Source organism: Equus quagga, chromosome 4 (genome assembly GCF_021613505.1).
Source record: "Equus quagga isolate Etosha38 chromosome 4, UCLA_HA_Equagga_1.0, whole genome shotgun sequence".
In the NCBI taxonomy this organism is placed as follows: domain Eukaryota; kingdom Metazoa; phylum Chordata; class Mammalia; order Perissodactyla; family Equidae; genus Equus; species Equus quagga.
In genome coordinates this window covers 88,464,870-88,485,356 of record NC_060270.1, presented here as the reverse complement: position 1 = coordinate 88,485,356, position 20,487 = coordinate 88,464,870, and the positions used below count along the sequence as shown (strand labels likewise).

General features: G+C 36.1%; 1 pseudogene; it reads left to right on the top strand.

Annotated features, from left to right (window-relative positions):
* The first annotated feature begins 243 nt into the window (after nt 1-243).
* LOC124238682 (ferritin heavy chain-like) lies at nt 244-19,205 on the top strand (annotated as a pseudogene).
* Nucleotides 19,206-20,487: the final 1,282 nt, after the last annotated feature.

Here is a 20,487-nt window from a genome sequence, read left to right as displayed (position 1 = left end):
AATTTTGGTCTCCACATGTTCATTGTTAACATATAGAACTACAATCACTTTTAGGATGTTTATCTTGTACCCTGCAGAATTGCAAAACTCAGTTTCGAGGAGTTTTTTAGTACACACCTTGGAATTTTCTAGGTTAGACAGTCATATCATCTGCAAATATGAAAAGTTTCATTTCTTTTTGTCCGATTAGATGATATTTATTTCCTTTTTACTCTTGTTGCACTGGCTAGGACTTCCAGCACTATGTCGGGTAAGTGTGGTTAGACCAGATATCTTTGCTTTCTTCCTGATCTTAGTGGGGAGGTATTCAAATTCTTCACCATTAAGTCACCATTAAGTATTGGCTGCAGGTTTTCTTATAGATCTTCTTTATCAAATTGAGAAAGTTTCCCTCTACTCCCATTTTTCTTGGAATTTTTGTCATAAATGCATTTTGTCAAATGCTTTTTGTATACCAGTTGATATGACCATATGGTTTTTCTCTTTAGCCTATTAATATGGTGGATTACATTAATAGCTTTTGAATATTGAACCAATCTTGTGTCACTGTAATAACCACATTTGTCATGGCATACAATTCTTTTTATATATTGCTGAATTCTATTATTATAATAAAGATTTCTGTGTTTAATTTCATGAGGGATATTAGACGTTAGTTCTCCTTTTCTTTACTGTCATTATCTAGTTTTGGCATTAGTGTATACTAGCTTCATAAAATGAATTGAGATGTATTCCCTTTTCTTGTCTTTTCTGGGAGACATTGTGTATAATTTGTTTTAATTTTTTTTTAAAATTCGGTAGATTTTCCCAGTGAAATTACTTGGGCCTGGCAATTCCTCTTTCATGAGTTTTTAAATTATGAATTCAATTTTCTTAACAGCTATAGGACTATTCAAATAATTTATTTCATATTTGGTAATTTGTGGCAGTTTATGCTTTTCAAGAAATTAGTCCATTTCATTTAAGTTGTCAAATTTGTCTGAGTAGAGTTGTTCAAATTATTCTATTATTTTCCTTTTATATCTGCAGGGTCTGTAGTGATATCCCCTGTTTACAAATGGTATTGGTAATTTTTGCCTTCTCCCTTTTATCTTTGTCAGTTGGTAAATTTTACTGATCTTTGCAAAAAAACAAGTTTTTGTTTCATTGTTTTACTCCTTTCCATTTCATTGATTTCTGTTCGTATCTTCATGATCTCCTTCCATCTGCATGCTTTAGGTTTCTTTGGTCTTTTTCTAGATTCTTAAGGTAGGACTTCAAATTATTGATTTGACATTTTCCCTCTTTTCTCATGTATTTAGTGCTATAAATTTCCCTCTTAGTCCTATTTAAAAGTGTCATACAAATTTTATGTTGTATTTTTATTCAGTGCAATACAGTTTTCATTTCCCTTGAGACTGTCCCTTTGACTCATAAATTATTTAAAAATCTGCTGTTTAAATTCCAAGTATTTGTAGATTTTCCTGATATTTATATGTTCTTGACTTATAGTTTGATTTCATTTTGGTCAGAAAACACACTTTGTATGATTTCAATCCATTTAACTTTGCTGAGGTTTGTTCTATGGCCCAAGATATGGTATAACTTTTAGCCCTGAGCTATTTCCCCTGTCCCTGCAGGACTCCAGTGACATGAATGCTAGATTTTTACAGTCCCAGAGGTCCTGAAGTCTATTTTATTTTTTTTCGGTCTATTTTCTCCTCATTGTTCAGATTGGGAAATTTTTATTGTCTATATTCAACTTCACTGATTCTTTACTCTATCCCCTCCATTCTGCTCTTGACCCATTCACTGTTTTTAATTTAATTTTATTTTTCAATTCTAAGTTTCCATCTGTTTCTTTCATTTATATTCTATTTATATGCTAAAACTTTCTATTTCTTTGCTGAGATTTTTTAAAATTTGTTTTAATCATGTTTTTAATCGGACATTGAAACATTTTTATGATGGCTCCTTAGAAATCTTTGTCAAATGACTCTAATGTCTCTGTCTTCTTGGTGTTGGCATCTATTTATTGTCTTTTTTCATTCTAGTTGAGATTTGTCTGGTCCTTGGTAGGACTAGTTATTTTTTATTGAACTTGGACTTTTGGGGTATCCTGTTATGAGGCACTGGATCTTATGTACATCTTCTATTTTTGTCAGCTTCCTCTCATGCCACTCCAGCAGGAGGAATATGGGGCACCACTGCATTACTGCAAGTTTGGGATAGCAGTCCAGATTCCCCACTCAGTCTCTTTTCACTCTCAAAAGGGGTTGAAATGACATGGTGCCCAGGTGCTATCAATAGAGTCCCAGCAGGTAGCCAGAACTCCCACTTATGCCCAGCAATACTGGAGGGCACTTCTATAACTTTTTATATCACATCTATACCTAAAATGATACAAGCACATCCCAAACCATTAATAGTCACCATTAACAAAACATATTACAAACAAGTGACATAATTTTAAAACCAACTTTTACAACCATTCAAAAATCAAAAAAGTTAAAATTATAATTAGAGAACCGAATAGCTCTTCCATTTATTGATAAATGTAATGCTGAATTTTCTTTTAATAATTTTGAATCCAACAGACTTTTTTTCCACCAAGATCCACTTTATGAACATACATATTATTAGAGCAGCTATTGTGCAGGTAGCATGGACATCATTAAAAGAGCACAACTGGTCCACAACAAGATAGATGAATTCAATATATGTAAATTAATGATGTAGGGCCACCCCACCTCAGCTCTGATACCAGGAGTCTCCACCTCGCTGCCAGTCAACCCACTGAGTTTCTACCTGAGGCACAATTCAAGCTACATAACTTTCCCCTTGGAAACCTAAAAAAGGATTCCTCCAGAAGTTCTGAAAGACAATTATTCAAAATGGATACAATGATCTTTGGAGCTGGCCACTGAAGCAGTTGTCTAGAACCTTCACTGCTGAGCCTAGAGCACCACAGTAAAGTGGTAAATACTGGACATTACTCACCCTGCTCACCATCTGTAGGTTTATACTATAAGACCCAGCTTGACATGGCTGCCTAAGGCCAAAGATATACAGCCTGGGGGCAACTGCCCATGAAGTCCAGCTACCCTGGTCCTGAAGAGAGGTCCACCAATCTGTGATGCACTGTGTACGTAGGGTTCCACTAGATTCTGTAACTTTTTGTGCACATATGGTTCCACTAGATTATGTAACTTTTTGTGCCAAAATCCATATACCATCTGAAAACATGCCTTTGTTTCTTCTGACATCACAGAATGCTCATATCATATGAGAGAATACAAGAAAACATTTACAACAAAGTGTATTTTTTAAAATACAAATCTTGTTTTCCTACTGATATTATGATAACGCACAGGGCAGAAAATGCTCAAAATGATCATGATGATGAATTACAAATCTTTCAAGATTTGATGAGGAAAAGACAAAGCTATTGGCCAGATCCATGCACACTAGTTAGTCAATATCAAGGGATGCATTGAGATTTTTAGTAGTCTTACTCACTGAGGACATCACTTTTTTCCAAGTGATCTGAAATACTGCTTCCTTAGTTACAAAATCATCACTTTAGCATGTCCATCAGGTCCCCCCTCCTGAATTGAACAGATAATTGACCCTCTCTCCTTCACACAGTGGTTCCTGAAATTTCTAGGTCGTCAACAAAGTTTGCAAGGGTGCATCTTGAAGAAAAAACTAAAGAGGACCTCACAGGCCTGAAACAATCAGAGAGACAGTTCTAGGCAGGCTGCCACTCCCAGGGCACTGCACAGACAGCAGAATGAAACACATCGTCAGTCTTCCTGTGAAAAAGGTCTATTTACTGGTCCTGGAGATTCAGTCTGTGGGGCAGGCTTCAGGGTTCCCACACATCTAGAAGCTACAGAATTGCTCTAAAGAAACATAGGCAAGGGGATGCCGTCTGGGCCTTCTCCTTTGGCCTTGCTGCAGCTTGTTGGCACTTTTCAGAAAGGAGCTCATACCCTTGTCTGAAAGACCAAGTTTTGCAAATGTTGCCAAGCCATCACCTGATCTGGAGCCCAGCAAGGTTTATGATTGCAGTCAAACAGGACTGTATATACTTGGATACCTTAAAAGTTATCCCCCATAAGACCATCAGCTGATTGTTCAACAGAAACATTGCAGTTCAGAAGAACGGAATGACATATTCAAAGTGCTGTGAGAAAAAAACTTTCAAATAAGAATACTCTACCCAGCAAGGTTATCATTCATAGTTGAAAGAGAGATAAAGAGTTTTCTAAACATGCAAAAAGTAAAGGAATTCATCACTACTAAACCAGTCTTACAAGAAGTCTTAAAGGGACTTCTTTAAGCTGAAAAGAACAGGCACTAACTAGTAACAAGAAAATATATGAAAATTAAAATCTCACTGATAAAGGCAAATATACAGTAAAGGTAGCAGATTAACAATTTATAAAGCTAGCATGAAGGTTAAAAGACAAAAGTAGCAAAATTAACTATAGCTACAATAATCAATTAAAGGATACACAAAATAAAAAGGTGTAAAATATAACTTTAAAAACATAAAATGTAGATGGCTTAAAAATGCAAAATTTTTAGAATGCATTCAAACTTAAGTTTCTATAAACTTAAAATCGACTGTTCTATACATATAAACTGTTATATGTGAACTGTATGGTAACCAAAAAGCAAAAGCCTACAGTAGATACACGAAAGAGGACAAGAATGAAATCTAAACATAACACTAAAGAAAGTCATGAAATCAAAAGGGAAGAGAGCAGGAGAATAAGATAAGAACAGAGAGGAACTACAAAAACAGCCAGAAAACAACTAAAATAATGACAATAAGTGTATACCTATCAATAATTACTTTGAGTGTAAATGGACTAAATTAGCCAATTGAAAGACATAGAGTGGCTGAATAAATAAAAAAACAAAACCCATCTACATGTTTCCTACAAGATACTCACTTTAGATATAAGCACACATACAGACTAAAAGTGAAGGGATGGATAAAGATATTCCACGAAGATGGAACTGAAAAGAAAGCTGTTGCATCTATACTTATCTAAGACAAAATAGACTTTAAAACAAAGACTTCAATAAAAGACAAAGAAGAGCAATTCCTAATGATAAAGGTTAATCCAAGAAGAGGATATAATATTTGTAAATATTTATGCACCCAACATAGGAGCACCTAGCTATATAAAGCAAATATTAACAGACATAAAGGAAGAAATTGATAGCAATGTAATAATAGTAGGGAACATTAATACCTCATTTACATCAATGGATAGATCATCCAGACAGAAGATCAATAAGGAAACATTGACCTTAAATGAAACATTAGACCAGGTGAACTTAATAGGTGTATATAGAATATTCTATCCAAAAGCAGTGGAATAGACATTCTTCTCAAGTGCACATGGAACATTTGCCAAGATAGATCATATGTTAGACCATGAAGCAAATCTCAATAAACTTAAGAAGACTGAAATCATATCAATCATCTTTACTGAACAAAATGGTACAAAACTAAAAATCATTTACAGGAAGAATACTGTAAAAATTACAAATAAGTGGCAATTAAACAACATGATACTGAACCACCAATGGGTCAATGGAGAAACAAAAACATACCTTGAGACAAATGAAAATGGAGATACAACAGTCCAAAATCTATGGGATGCAGAAAAAGTCGTTTGAAGAGAGAAGTTTATAGCTATACTTGCTTACCTCAAGAAACAAGAAAAGTGTCAAATAAACAATCTCAATTTACACCTAAAGGAACCAGGAAAAAGGAGAACAAAGATAGCCCAAAGTTAGTCGAAGGCAAGAAATAATAAAGATCATGGTGGAAATAAATGAAATAGAGACTGAAAAAACAATAAAAAAGATCAATGAAACAAAGAGCTGGTTCTTTGAAAAGATAAAGAAAATTGACAAATCTTTAACTAGACTCACCAAAATAAAGAGAGACAGTACTCAAATAAATGAAATCAGAAATTAAAGAGAAGTTACAACTGATGTCACAGATATATAAAGGATCATGAGACTACTATGAACAATTATATGCCAACAAATCAGATAACCTAGAAGAAATGGATAAATTCCTAGAAACATACAATCTACCAAGACTAAATCATAAAGAAACAGAAAATCTGAATAGACCAATTAGCAGTAATGAGATTGAATCAGTAATCAAAAGTCCAGACCAGACAGTTTCACTGGTGAATTCTACCAAACGTTCAAAGAAGATTTAATATGTATCCTTCTCAAACTTCCAAAAAATTGAAGAGGAGGGAGCACTTCCAAACTCATTCTATTAGGCCAGCATTACCCTGATACCAGAACCAGACAAAAATACCACACACACACCACAAATTGTATGCCAATATGCCTGATGAATGCAGATGCAAAAATTCTCCACAAAATATTAGCAAACCAAATTCAACAATACGTTAAAAGAATCATATACCATGATCAAGTGGAATTTATTCCAGGGATGCAAGGATGGTTCAACATCCACAAATCAATCAACATGATACAAAACATTAACAAAATGAAGGATAAAAATTATGTGATCATCTCAATAAATGTAGAAAAAGCTTTTGACAAAAGTCAAGATCCATTTATGATAAAAGCTCTCAACAAAGGGGTATAGAGGTAATGTACCTCAACATAATAAAGTCCATATATGACAAACCTACAGCTGACATCATACTCAATGGTGAAAAGCTGAAAGCTATTCCTCTAAGATCAGGAACATGACAAGGATGCCCACTCTCACTGCTTTTATTCAACATATTATTGGAAGTCCTAATCACAGCAATTGTGCAAGAAAAAGAAATAAAAGGCATCCAAATTGGAAGGGAAGTATTAAAACTGTCACTATTTTCAGATGACATGATACTATACATAGAAAACCCTAAAGAATCCACCAAAAACTGTTAGAACTAATGAACAAATTCGGTAAAGTTTCAGGATACAATATCAATATGTAAAAATCTGTTGCATTTCTATATACCAATAACAAACTATCAGAAAGTTAAATTTTAAAAAAAAATCCCATTTACAATTGCATCAAAAAGAATAAAATGTTTAGGAATAAATTTAACCAAAGGAGTGAAAGACCTGTATACTGAAAACTATGAAGCTCTGATAAAAGAAATTGAAGAAGATACAAAAAAATGGCAAGTTATTCTGTGCTCATGCATTGGAAGAATTAACATTGTTAAAATGTCTGTACTACCCAAAGCAATCTACAGATTCAATGAAATTCCTATATAAATTCCAATAGCATTTTTTACAGAACTAGAAAAAATATTTCTAAAATTTGTATGGAACCACAAAAGGCAGATTTGAGAAAGAAGAATAAAGCTGAAGGTATCACACTGTCTGACTTAAAACTACTACAAAGCTACAGTAATCAAAACAGTATGATATTGGCATTAAAACAAACACATAATCAATGGAACAGAATAGAGAGCCCAGAAAGAAACCCCATATATGGTCAATTAATTTACAACACAGGAACCAAGAATATACAATGGGTAAAGGACAATCTCTTCAATAAATGGTGTTGAGAAAACTGGTCAGCCACAAGCGAAAGAATGAAACTTGACCACTATCTTACATCATAGACAAAAATTAACTCAAAATGAATTAAAAACTTGAATGTAAGACCTGAAACCATACAACTCATAGATTAAACACAGACACTAAGCTCCTTGAAATCAGTCTTGGTGTAGAACTTTTGGCTTCAACTCCAAAAGCAAAGCAATAAAAGCAAAAGCAAACAAGTGGGACTGCATCAAATTAAAAAGCTTCTGGAAAGCAAAGGAAACCATCAACAAAATGAAAAGGCAACCTTCTGAATGGAAGAATATATTTATAAATCTCATATCTGATGAGAGATTAATACTAAAAGATATAAAGAATTCAAACAAATCAATAGTATAAGAAACAAATAATCTGATTTAAAAATGGGCAGAGGATCAAAATAGACAATTTTCCAAGGAAGACATAGAGATGGCCAACAGGCACATGAGAAGATGTTCAACATCACTAATTATCAGGAAAATGCAAATCAAAACTACAGTGAGATGTCACCTCACACCTGCTAGGGTGACTATTATCAAAAAGACAAGAAATAAGTGTTGGAGAGGACATGGAGAAAAGGGAACCCTTGTAAATTATTGGAGGGCATGTAATTTGGTGCAGTTACTATGGAAAACAGTGTGGATATTCCTTAAACAATTAAAGGTAAAACTTCCAGATGTTCCACTTTTGGGTGTTTATCTGAAGAAAATGAAAACTAATTTGAAAAGATATATGCACCCCTACGTTCGTTGCAGCATTATTTACAATTGCCAAAATATGAAAATGACCCGAGTGTTCATCAATGGGTGACTGGATAAAGAAGATGTGATAAATATACACAATGGAATACTACTCAGCCATAAAAAAGAAGGAAATCTTTCTGTTTGTGACAACATGGATGGACCTTGAGGGTATTATGCTAAGTGCAATAAGTCAGACAGAGAAGGACAAATTCTGTACGATTTCACTTACATGTGGAATCTAAAAACAAAACAATGGACAAATAAAACAGAATAAAACTCATAGCTACAGAAAACAGATTGGTGGTTATCAGAAGGGAAAGAGGTCAGAGGGTGAGTGAAATGGGTGAAGGGGATGAATTGTATGGTGACAGATGGTAACTAGACTTATTGTGGTGATCACTTTGTAGTATGTACGAAGATCTAATTATTATGATGTATACCTGAAATGAAAGTGTTACATGGCAATTTTACCTCAATAAAAAAAATGCAAAAAAAAGGACTATGAAGATATAGACAAACTATTAACAATGGTTATCTTTGGATGACGGGACTTGGGGCAAGTTTTTCTTCCTTCTATTTTCTTTTGTTTTCCAAATTTTCCAAAATGATAATTTAAAAGAAACACTAAAGACATTATATTGTATTTTTCATAAAGCTAATTTTTAAAATTTTGACATTATATTTTTTCTGCTTTCTTGTTTTTTAAAAGTTCATACTGACGATAAACGATAGAATTGTAATAGGAGGCATTATATTTTCAATGCTCTTTTTATTAAATAGAAAATTGCTAACTCTATGTTAGTCCTTATTTTTATTTAATTTTACTGATCTAAAAACTGCAAGTCAGGAAGCCACATTACAAAATGAGTATCATCATTTATTTGACCTTGCATAACTTTCAGAAATATATTTCAAAATTAATTTCCCAAACTTAAGGTTAAAAAGAATGGGCTAAAAGATGCAACAACTAAAAGAATGGAGGTCAAATAATATCATTTGTAGGTTGTTTCAATATTTAAGAGTAGCAGTGCTGTCATGTGAAAGTGTTTGTAAAAATATACCTGAAAACTAAAAACACAAAGTCACCATGAGGTCCAACCTATCGGATGGCCTGAAATCCCATTGTATGTGAAATGGCTGGTGTTCACCCGAGATGCACAAGCTGATGGAATCCCTGTTAGCACAATACAGCAACTGGAGCTATATACTAGCATTCCCTCGGAGGATCTCCATTGACAGCTATAGAAACAAATTAATTCTCACTTTGCTTTTAATTTTCGTTGTCATTAACGATGCCTCCACCTTCTGGCTTAGCATCTCAATATTAACTTGCAAGCATGAAACAAGAACTTAATCAAGGAATGTTTGGGGATTTACTTTCCAGCAGCTGAGATACCGAAGGTGAGGTAAGAGCACACATTTGTTGGTGTGGGACAGCAATTAGGTTCAGACAGAAGGTACAGAAATGCAATGTGAGCTACATCTGTTTGTAATTGATGTCTCATCTCAATTAATGAAATATATATATATATATATATTGCACCACAACAGTGAATAGAGAGTTCTTACATAAGCGTCCTGACTGACGCTCTCTTTTAGCATTGTTGATATCTTCAAAGATGACAAGTGGCTTGTTCCATAAAATGCTATTTCTTTTGTGCTTTGCTGCTTCTGTTGCTTTTTCTTCTCTTTCTCCTTCTTTTTTTAAACTATTACCTGCCTCTGCTAAAAAGGTATGTTCAAGGGGCGTGTGTGATCCAAGTAAGACAGAATCCTCTTCCTAAATACCATGAATGAATAAAGATTGTAAATGGGTTGTTTTTCACTTATATACGTATAAACAAAAGAAAATAGGACTCTGAGTTGAGAGACAATATTAGTCCTAACTCTCCTGCTATCCAGCTGGATAATTTTAGACATGTAAATACACAATGCTTCTATTTCCACACCTGGACAAGGGTGCCAATATTCATCCTATATTTCTCACAAGGTGCTTGTGAGAGTTAATTAAAATTTTATTGATATTTTAAAGTATACAACTTCTAAACTGAAATCTTTTTCCTTTTAATAAGTGGAAATGGTTGTCTCCTACTTTTTAGGGCTATAATGGATAGGCCTAATTGAATTCCTACATTATAAAGATGAGAAAAACTGAGGTTTAGATCAATGGTTTTTCAAGGATCAGCGCATTAGTCCCACTGGGAATGTAAATGCACGGTGCCCAACTCAGACCTGCTGAATCAGAAACTCTTGGGGTGGGGTCCACCCAGGAATCTGTATTTTTAACAAGCTCTACCAATGATTCCAATAGTCACTCAAGTCTGAGAAGCGTTGGTCTAGACCTATTGGCAGGGAATAGAGTAGAGAGGCAGAGCCAGGACTAAATCCCAAAGCCCCTGAATTCTAAATCCAGCCTCTTTAAACTACAAAAATGTAAAAAATTCTATTATCTAAACCACAATTTAATTTTTTATGTTGGCTCTTTGGTTTTGTAAAGTGTTGCCATTAGAGATTACTCTTACAGAAAGGACCCTGGAGGAGACCATAGGGAAGGACTTTTGTTTGCTTGTTGTTTATAGCTTTTATACATGTAATCTGTATGCTTCCTCAAATAAAATAAACACTTTTTCACTCTTGCGGGCATTACCCTCAACCATAACTTTTTAGGTTTGTGCATTCTTACACAAAGTCAGAGGTCCTACTTGCTGCATTTGTATTGGACAAAAGACTAAATCAAGGAAAGAAGAGACTTATATTTCAAGTTTTCTAAAAACAAATTCTAAACCATTGAAGTATACGGTGTAGCTATCCTTAATAGAAAAAAAATGCCTAAGCAAGGTAATTCCATAGAACAAACTTATCCTTATCTCAGCAAGCAGTTTGCCATAACTAAAATGATGTTCTCTCTCTCTCTTTATGTTTGAAATGGAATTAAGTGGGAAAATAAGCAACAGTTCTATGCCCCTTGGAGCCATTTGTTTGTTCTTAAAAGTGACCAAGCTTCAGAACAATTAGCTTTGGTGATGGCTTTAAGTTACGAGGAAGTCCAGAATATTGCTTCCTTCTACCCTGAGACAAGTTAGGTAAGACTAGAGGAGCTGGAACCCTGGGCCAGTCACCTCTCATTGCTGGTAATCTTATTTTTTAACCTCAGTATTCAGAATAAGTGCCATTGTTTTCTATACACGCCTTTCTATTTTAAAAATCAAGAAGCACTGCAATCAGAAAAACAAGAGATAATGGTTTCCTTTCTTCACTATTTCAAAAAAGTAGAGTACCTAGGCTTTTTTTCTCAATAATCAAAAGTGAGAGTGGCCAGCCTGGTGGTGCATAGGTTAAGTTTGCACATTCTGCTTTGGCAGCCTGGCGTCCACTGGTTTGGATGCGGGTGCGGACACAGCACTGCTTGGCTTGACAGGCATCCCACATATAAAGTAGAGGAAGATGGACATGGATGTTAGCTCAGGGCCAGTCTTCCTCAGCAAAAAGAGGAGGATTGGCACCAGATGTTAGCTCAGGGTTAATCTTCCTCAAAAAAAAAAAAGTGAGAAATTGAAAAACCTATGGCATTTTCCTACCTTAAGACATTGGCGTCCTAAATTCTAATTTTCTTACTTCCCTAACTTCCTTATCATGCTGTCTCCTGTCTCTGGGAAGCATACTCTTTCAGAAACAAAATAGAAAAACAACTGCTTAAGGATTCATCATGTATTAGAAATTATATATAATCAAATTATATTAAATTCCTTTGCAAATACAAATGATATATACCAGGCACCTGGCCAAAGTACTTTAAGGACAATTTAAAAATTACAAGTAAAATGTCAAAATAGAAATAAAATGATTTTATAAATACTACATCATTCTAACCATTCATAACTTAATTCCTTTTCTTTCTAGAGTATTCAAATGAAACACAAATATAATACATAATTCAATAATAATAATAACTCAATACTAGAATAAAGAAATGGAGAAGGGTAGAATCCAGTAAGACAATAACAGGTGAGCATTTTCAATCAATTTAATTATCAGCATTTTTCGTTGCACCAAATTACACCCGTGTACTTAGGTCTGTAAAAAGTAAGATGACCTGAAGTCTAGAATAACTGAAATCAGATGTGATTGGTTTGGAAAGGCTATGAGGAAACTAAATTATTTAGCAGAGGTTGAGAGAAAAAAACTTAAGATTCAGTCAGTGATATGAGGAGAGAATCTGGTTAAGGTCAACAGAGTATAATATTCAGGGCCAGCTTCCCAGAAACATCATGAGATGGCCAAATTTGCCATTGCTTTTCTCCTGGCCCTTGGTGACTGTTGGCACTTCATACTATTGCTCTCACTGGCCATCCATGCAGTAATCAGGACACTTTGGTTGCATGTGACAAAAACCAACTCAAATAAGCTTAAATACAACAGTTAAATGGAGGGATGGGGGCTCAAAGAATAAACAATCTAGCGGTAAAGTTAGTTTTAAGCATGATTAGTTTCAAGAGCTTGCACGCTCCCATCGCACTCTGCTTTATTCTGAGTTGCCTTTATTTTCACATTAGGCTTTTCCCTCCTGATGACAAGAGGACTTCTAAAAGCTCTAGGCTTTTGTTGCGGGCTCTCAACAACTCTAGCAAAGAGACTCCCCATTAGGTTTCATTAGCCCTAACTGGCTGGTTTTGAATCATACACTCATTGCTTAACCAATCACTGTGGCCAGGAATGTAATGATTTTATTGAGCGAATCCATGTAAAGATTTCCCCTAGTAGTGGAGGATGTGAACCCCAAACGAATGAATTAAGAATAAGGGAGAGCTGGTCTTCCTAGAAAACTCAGTGTGATTTTAGCCAAAATAAAGAGAGAGAATGAATGCTGGATCAAAACAAATGTCCACTAAAGCCAGTTCTGGACAACATCCAGGATTCAGACCCTTCCTTACCTCTCACTCTTTAAAGAAAAGAGTCTTATATTTCATTCTCCATGGTGCTCCTAGGTGAATAAACTTCCTCAAGTACAAACTCGACCATCATAGCTCAATATCATAGCCTGGGAAATTCAGGAAGGATGGCAGGGAATCCTTTGGTCTTCCTTACTACATTCTTTGCTTGAGAACTCCCAGTGACGGTGGTCATGATTACTGTTGAATATATGTAGTTATAATTTTCTTTCTTATTTTGAGCTATCTGCCTCTCTATGGTTTATCCATTGGTTCTAATTTTTCCCCCTGGGGAAATTATGTCTATTATGTGTTCTACATAATAGATCTTCACATGTCCAAAGGCAGGTTTATTCAACTGCTGTGCATAGAAGTGATTTCCAGAGATCTGACACCCAATTATTTCTTTATTTATGCCCATTTTGTCTCCAACATTATGTTCTTTTCTCTTGGATTTCATTTTGGTTGGACCTTAGATTAGACAATCTTTTATTGTTGCTGTTGTTTTTCTTTTGCTTGTGTGTTTGTTTCTTTTCTTCACATAGTCAATTAAGGAAGTAAAAGTTCAAACAATGTTAAGCAAAGAATTATCTCTTTAAATCTTTTCTTATCACCTATAGGCTTTCTATGCTAAAGAGCAATAGAAATATACCAATTTCATCTGTGAAACAAAAATATTCTGCATTCCTGTATACTTTTCTCTCTTGTTTCATTTATCAGGTTGTTTTACTCCAAAACAAACAAACAGGCAATTTGAGTCTTATAGAGAGTGTATACTTTATAATCTTGGAGTCTACAAAAAATTTATTTATTGCTGCAAATGGTTGGATTCCTGCTTGTGTGCCATGGGAACTGAATTTCTGCCCTAATGTTTTGGCACATCTTCAGTATACTTACCTCTGTAGGAGTGGTGTGTATCCACAATTATGTTATTTGAAAAGAATCTTTGTACTGGAAAATCCCATTGAGATGTAGCATCGCGTTTCCAAGGGTGTCTTGGGACAAGAAAGAATGGGGCAGTAATACACAACCACTTGGTTACATCATTCATACCAGAGAAATTATCATCCTACTGCTGACGGGGAACACTTGTACTTCTCTATTATCAAAGATTTTGCAGAACTGCTCAGCCCCCTCTATTCATTTCATTCCAGCTGTTCTAACACAAGGAATGAAACAGATTGTTTCTTTCTCTAAGCATACATTAAAAAGGACAATGGCATCATTTGGGGGGCTTTGCAAGGGGTTTTTGCTCAATTTGGACTGTGTGTGGAGCAAGCTCACTGACTTATAACAAAAGCATAAAACTCAGTGGTGACAGGCAAGTCAAAGGCTAAAGAATTCATTAAAACGAAGAAGCCCTAAATGTTCAGCCATAAACAACAAGAGACATCAGAAAGAAAGCAGGGAAAAGGTAAAGGAGACCATGAGAAGGAATGTGCACTGGCTCAGCACTGCATCCTTTACAATCCTTTGGGAAAACTCACTCAGGGCTCCAACAGTTCTTTCCTGAATTTGTCCTACATCAAAGAGCCACAGACTTGTTCTTCCTTTGAACTTATTTTTAGGATCTTTTAAGTGTGCATAGATTTAAGGGATTTTTTGATACCAAAATACTCAAATTGTTTTAAATCAAGTATCTGATCCTTCTGGTCATGTGCTCTGGAAGCATAAGCCTTGCCCTCTCCTTGGGAACCTTCATTTCTTCATATGGTATTCCTGCTGTATCTTACTTTCTGTAAACACCACAAATTTCTACCCACCTTTCTTATTCTCTTCCTTTCTTTTCACTTCCTACTCCTATTCTTCCTGAATGTCAAATACATGAATACATAGTTCCAGTCCCTTTTTCCACACCAATGGCAGACACTGCAAGTTAATCACGGAAATCTTATGGTGTATGAATCATTTTCAATATATATTCCAGGAAGTCATCACCAAGAGAGCAGAACTGAAAAGTGAGATGAACCATATTTTCACATCCTGGATCAGGAATGTGAAAACTTAGAAATCTAGAAAGCACGCAAAATACTTCTCTGATGTGAATTTTGTGAAGAACATCTCTCTCTACTCAGCCCAATAATGATAGTAAAATCGATTCTCAATTCAAGATCACTGTAGGAGGCAATATCTTATCTTCAGTTTGGCTCATCATTTACTCCTCAAATATATATGGGTTTGGTACTTGAAGATTCTCCTTAATTTTTGAAACTGGTAATGTTCAGACAATTTTTTTTAAAAAGTACTATACTTTATTGTAAGCTATAAAAAGGAAGATAGTCTCTGTACGGGTCCCTTCTTCCTTCTACCCACATTCCATCCTCAAGACCTGTACTGGTAGTTAGCAGGGGGATTTGGTTTCACCTGTGAAAGAGGAGACCCTATTAGAAGCTCTTACCTCTATCTGGAAAGTTCCCTTTTGGGTGGCCTGTCTATTGGATCACATCCTACCTCAATCTTTCCATCCACAATACTAATGAGGTCTGTGGTCTTCTTCCTTCTAATCTAATAACAGACAAAAGGGATCCTTGAGGCCCACACATGGTCAAGTTTGGTTCAGGATGAATAAACTACACAGGGCATTGGTTTGCATCTGACATTACTGATAGGAATATACTTCTCTAGCATGTTCTCTTTCCTATGTATACTCCTGAATATCATGCAGTGGAGATAGGTAGTTATACTCAAAGATATAGTGATCCTGATCTTGGCCATATAACCACAACAAACATGACAATGTTTGTCTAATTAAGGTGCGTACATATAAGGTATGTGTGGGAGGACATGGGGTAGAAGAGTTTGAATATCTTGATTCTGGCCATAAACTAAGATAAACATCAGACAGTAAACTTAGGCAAGTCATTATTCAAGGAGGATCTTCAGTCTGAAAATAGATACCTAGGCAAGGCTCTTGATTTGCTGACTTGGGTTTCACGGTTATAAATAAACTATTGGTGTGCTATACTCTCTCCATGAGAGGTTAAGTCCCCAGCCTAAAGAACCTGGCTGGTTCTTTTTTTCTAGACCTGAGTTAATATTTCTTTTACTTTATTTCCTTCAACAAAATCACTTCCTCGGTGTCTCTGGCCCATGCTGCACACATCCACACCCAAATGAAAACACCATTTAACAGAAACAGCAACCCAAAAACCTACACAAGTTTTTTCCAAATGATTATGAGTCATTTCTGCCTCCAATTTCTAGTATTGCCTAAATTCTTGTGCACTGAATTGCTAGATAAAGTTATTTCTTTAAACCTGCCTTGGGTTCATCAAAACCCTTCCCTTTAACTTCCTACCTTCCCAATGCACTCTCAAACACATTGCTAATTTTGTTTTATGTTTTGTTTATAGAACTGTGGGTTTTTGAGTCATGGGGCAAGGGGTATTGTGTTAGCCAGATAAGTTTGGACATTCCTTTTCTTACATTCCATGGTGACCATTCTACCACTAAAAGAAGCTTCGTTGAGTCCTGAAGGAATTTGGTGAGAAAGCATCAGGATGGGGAAAGAACGAATCTTACACTATTAGTCAGTAGCGGGTTCGGCATATCCAAATACCTATTAGCCATCAAAAACTGCAGTCTTTACATGTCTATCTGGATCACTGATGCTTGAGGACATAGTGAGCAGATCTATCCTTCCTTCCCCTCCGTAACCGCTAACGCCTTTTCACCTTGGTCTAAACTAGGAACTTCACAGTGAGGAGATCAAGACAGACCAATGGGTAGTGTGAAGAAAATATCAGCAATTCTATTTGCTGATTTTCATCCTTTAAATTCTATTGTCTGTGTTTAACTGTACATTTATGAAAGTCGTAAAAAATAAACACCCAAATAAAATTACATTGTGAGAGTGTAACCCCAATAATTTTATCGACTCAAAATAGTTGGAAGTCTCAGTTCCTAAATTGCTTTCTGATGACACGCCTTTGGGAATGTGCTCAGGAGAGCGACAGCTTCTTCCCGACCTTATTAAAACCTCCCCAACAGTAATGACACTGGCCTGGGGGCCTTCAGAGGGTTTTTTCACACGATCTACTTTGCACACAGCACCGACATTTCTGCCTCCTTTTTGTGGTATCTCTCCTTCTTCCACCATCCTGCCTCCAGTTTCTCTCTCCTCAAAGAGCTGAGCAGAACAAAAAGCTATTACTCTCCTTTCTGAGAGAGACCTTGCGACTAAATAAATATTATGTTCCCTCTCTCTTTCCCTCTCCTGCTCTCATTAAGAGAAATTGGGTGTTCTGAGGTATTTTCCTGATCTGTGATGCTAGTAGGAAAGACAAACACCTCCTATCAAGACCTGATTCCTGGGCATGTGGGATAAGTCTCAAATGTTATGTAACAGAGATATCCTTGTATCCTGAATTGAATTACTTGCCATTTCTAACCCAGTTGAACTGGATTTTAAACTTAATGTTTGTATTACTTAACACAGTCCTTTCCCCTTTCTTATTTCTATTTAAACACTATCGACCGTCAGAAGGAGGAATCATGAGATCTGCTTTATTCTTTTAATTCTCTATTCACTGTGCACAGTATCTTGCACTTAGTAGCCATTCAACCAACATTTGTGGAGCTGGCAGGACTTTAAGAGAGTGCTTCATACTAATCTAAGGCATTGATTCTCCAACCTTACCATGAGTCAGAATCACCTGGAGAACTTCTTAAAACACAGATTACTGGACCTCAAGGACCTCAACCCAGAGTTTCTGATTCAGAAGGTCTGGGGAGGAACCTTACAATCTACAGTTCTATCAAATTCCCAGGTGATAATGATGCTGCTGGTTAGGGACCACACTCTAAGAACTACTGATTGGAGAAGCTATATATTCTTTGTAAGCAGAGAAGAGAAGGCAAGATCTAGGAATAGAGAAACAAGGTTAATTTCTTAATGTTCATTTTCCTTATGATAACATGGCCACGTTATATTTATAATTACTAAAAATAAACTACATCAAAACTAAAAGAAATAATGAGTAGATTTGGAATTATTTAAATTATATACGCTGCTATTTTTTGACAAAAATATCGATAACTAAAGATTTGGCTCTATAGTCAAAATAAAAAGGTAATATTTATACAGTATACAATTTTAAAGTTATTTTCAAAGAGGTAAAATTATTTATTTTGGACAACACCTTCCAAGTTATGGGTAATCATCCACATTTTACAAGCAAAGAAAAAGTCCAGAAAGGTTGCTTTAAGAGTTCAGAGAGGTTGAGTAAGTTCGGCTCAAAGCCAAACAGTTAAGCAGTGCCGTTCTCATTAGCACTCAGAGCTAATGGTTTTAATTCTAGTCTCTGTCTTCTATCCCACATCTCTATCTTATATCTGATGTTTCAGTTTTGTGATGTCCCCAAGACTACTTAGAGGACAAAACTGAATATTATGCAGGCCAAAATCAAAGGAGTAAGGGAATTAGAATTCCCTACTGGAATTAGAGTTCCCGGGTTCTAGACTCATCTTTTTACTAGTTAACTACCACCCCAACTGTGAGTCCTCTGTCAACAGCCAGATCAACCTGGAGCTCTACCCTCCTACCTGTATCCATCCGCTGCCCACTTCGACCCCAATGACGTGGCGTTGAAGCGCTTCACCCAGGCCTTCTTGTCGCAGTCGCGGGAGGAGAGGGAGCACGCGGAAAAGCTGAGGCGGCTGCAGAACTAATGCAGGGGCTGCATGAGTGTCCACAACACCGAGAAGCCAGACTGCTGGGAATGGGGGAGCAGCCTGAAGGCTATAGGGTTGTGCCTTCCACCTGGAGAAGAGCGTGAAGCAGAGCCTGCTGGATCTGCACCAGATGGCCACCCACAAGAGGGACACCCACCTGTGTGAATTCCTGGGGATTCACTACCTGCAGGTGCAGGTCAAGTCTAGAGTTCGGGGGCTGTGCAAGATGGGGGCCCCGGAAGCCGGCAGAAAGTACCTCTTTGACAAGTTCACCCTGAACGACTAATGATAAGAACTGAGCTTGGACTGCCTTCCCCATGGAAACGGAGTGACTTCTCCTGGTCACCATGCTGGGCATGCCTATTGCAATATTGCCCTTCAGAAGCCTTCACCTAAGTTTTTTTCTTCCAGTTTTACCATCTCTTCCAATAAACTTACATGGTTCGTAACGTAAAAAAACAAAAAGCAAAACAACAACAACAACAACAAAAAAACCTGAGGCAAGTGTGTGAACGTCTCTGTGCCTCAGGTTCATCACCTATAAATGAAAATAAAATCTGCTTTACCTTCTTCATAAGATTGTGTGAAAATCAAGTTTCATAATGTATTGTAACTCAATCTATTTATTCATACCAACCTCATTGCATAAAGAAGCCAGAGAGGTTTTGGTATATAGAAAATAACTTAGAAATCTGTGAAGTATACTAGAGATTTAAGGTCTGATTTAGGCAGAGTGTGATTATAACAGATTATTTTAGTTAGCAGTCTCTGTATTGAATACAAGATAGATTAGATTAATTGTTACTATTAAGGTACTTAGAGCAAGTTATAAAATAAACAAACAAAGAATATGGCATGACCTAGCTAGGGATGTGATTTACTTGTTGGAACTAGTAAGAGTGGGGAAAAAAATGCTACAAGTGGTTCCATATCCTGAAATAAGTACACAATTCTGGTATGAGGAAAGGAACATCAGTAATGCAGCTGTTTCCCCAAAGGGGGGAAAACTTTGATTCAACCTTTCTCCTACCGACTTCTCTTCTTTCTTCTCTTCCAGAGCTTTCCAAAAAGTTTTGAAATATCTGTCTTCTGAATTTCATATTGTTCAATATCCTCATGTAATTTATTTTGCATCTACTAATGTGATCTTCTAAATGGAATATAAATTTAAAGCGTTTCTCTTAATGACCCTAACAACCCTTACTTGCTAGAGTATGCTAATGTATTATTGCTAGAAGCCCAGTCCTCATCTAGTTATGTTCGCTTTCATTTAACTCAATTGAACCACAGGATGTTGGAGCTAAAAGCCACCTTAAAACAACACTGAGTTACCACTCCATCATTTCAAAGAGGAGGAAGAAAGGAGCCTAAACTAGTGGTTAAAAGTACGTAGCTAGTTAGTGACAAGGCTTCTACTAGAACTAAGGGATCCATCTCTCCCAAAACAACTTCCTCTTCACCATACCGTGCTACTCCCTCTGGAGTTTCCATCTTTACTTAGGAAACTGAAGAACAATGTTAAAGTCAAATCGAAGGCCCTCATTGAGAGGCAGACGATTCAGAAAAGA